Consider the following 2,131-nt stretch of genomic DNA (forward strand, 5'->3'; position numbering starts at 1 on the left):
ATTATGTCAATAGGAGCTCTGGTAGTGTACCGCCTAAGGCATTTGACTGCTAACCAGAAGGCTGGTGGTTCAAACCCACCAGCCACACCTTGGAAGGGAGGTTGACAATCTTCTTCTGTAGTGATACCACCTTGGAAACCCAAGGAGGTGTTGCTATGAGTCAGGTCCGACTTGATGGCACATAACAACAACAACAATATACGAAAACAAAAGGCAAAGAGTATGCCTGGGGATAAGGACCCTGGGTGGCACAAGCAGTTTACAGTCAGCTGCTAACCTGAAGGCTGGCCATTTGAACCTCCTCAGTGGCTCTGCAGAACAAAGGCCTGGTGAACTGCTTCTGTAAAGATTACAGCCATGAAAATCTTATGGAGCAGTTCTACTCTGCAGTGCATGGGGTTGCCATGATTTGGGGGCTGACTCAATGGCAGGTAATAACAAAAACAACAACACCTCAGTGTACTTGATATATAATACTAACCCAGCTCAACTCTCAGAGAGATTCAAGATTGGGTTTTCTCAAGTAAGTGAGATTTTCTTCATCAGTCCTAAAACAAACTCAGAGGGCTGATCTATACCAGCCACTCTCCATTATAACTTATATAGAATCAGACAGTAGAAATGCTCAAAGTATCTGCAGTATGGGGCTTGTGCATGAAAATAGATCACTCAGATTCTGAAGCATAATTGACTCATGGTTCCAGTTGCTACGCTCTGAAGGCACCACCATGTTTTTGCCAAGGCCATATTTTCCATAAAGTGCTGCCAGCCAGTTACTGGGTACAACAAGGATACAAATGCAGGCCCATCCCTGCAAAACCCAGAACTCCTCTGCCAGGTCAGTTTGGTTCAAGGACTCCAGTGTTCTTGCCCCAGCTGGAATATTCTTCTCCAACTTTCATGGTTCCCTGTCTTCTTCACAGTGGTCATACCTGCATCATAGTCTAATAGCTGCCTCTCTCAACCTCCTCTGCTTCCTCCTTTTTTTTTTTTTTTTTTTTAACTCCTAGGTGTTTGCCCCCATAGATCTCTTATATGTCTAAGCCCATCTTGGCATCTAACTGGAGCCAACATAATATTGAAAACAAAATTATGTAACAAAGTACAGATACATAGAGTAAAGCAGTTTAGGAAAATTCCCAGTGGGTCCCATTGTGGTAATCATGAGTTTGTTTAAAGTAGTGCTCTAAATAACATTCTGCCCAAAGGCACAGTTTTCTCTGTCAGAAGAAAACTTAACCACCAGAGCATTGTTTTAGGCTATTATCTGCAGACTTTGGCTCCCAGCTTTAGATTTGGAGCCAAGCTGTAGAAATTGCTCCATTCTGTCCCCATGACTTACTTTTTTTCTCTGGTTACACTCACCTGGATGGCTGGAATGGGGTTTACATTATATTAGTTCCCATCCTCAACCTTGGTTACACATTAGAATTACCTGCAAAGTTTAAAATTCCAGTGCCTAGGCCCATTCCCAGAGGTTCTGATTCAGTTGGTCTGTGGTGAGACTTGAGCACAGTATTTGTTCAAAAACTCGCTGAGTGATTATAACGGGCAGTTAGGATTGAAAACCACTGCTCTGTGGGAAATAGAGAAATAGTCCGTATACCTACCCTCATGTGGTTAGCTAAATCTGCAAAGTGTGACTAGGAAGTTATTCATTGAAATAATTATCAGTCAAAAAAGAGATAAACTTCCCAGAATCCAAGTACTTACAGACATGAGTGACTATAGAATGATTTATTTCTTGAAATATGAATGTAGATGTACTAGCAGATCCCAGAGGAGCATGTCACAGCAATATCACCAAAATATGGTATGCCCACTCCATAAAGAAAGGAGCACTAGTGCCACAGTGGTGAACACATTTAGCTGCTAACCAAAATATCTGGGGGATATATAAGATATATAACACATACAAGAGCTCTGGTGGTGTAGTGCCTAAGGCATTTGACTGCTAACCAGAAGGCTGGCAGTCCAAAAGGCTGGCAGTTCAAACCCACCAGCCACTCCTCAGAAGGAAGACTGGGCAATCTACTTTCGTAGAGATACCACCTCAGAAACTCAAAGAGGGGTCACTATGAGGCAGAACTGACTTGACAGCAGTGAGTTTGGTGGGTTTTTTTTTTTTTTT

At 42.6% G+C, this 2,131-nt stretch overlaps 1 protein-coding gene across 1 annotated transcript in view; it reads left to right on the forward strand.

Annotated features, from left to right (window-relative positions):
- The window catches only part of ITGA8 (integrin subunit alpha 8), a 330,607-nt gene that overhangs the window by 190,952 nt on the left and 137,524 nt on the right, over positions 1 to 2,131 (forward strand). The window lies entirely within an intron of this gene.

The sequence above is a fragment of the Orycteropus afer genome, unplaced genomic scaffold (genome assembly GCF_000298275.1).
Source record: "Orycteropus afer afer isolate SDZICR_OR568_19922 unplaced genomic scaffold, OryAfe1.0 scaffold00655, whole genome shotgun sequence".
Taxonomy (NCBI): Eukaryota; Metazoa; Chordata; class Mammalia; order Tubulidentata; family Orycteropodidae; genus Orycteropus; species Orycteropus afer.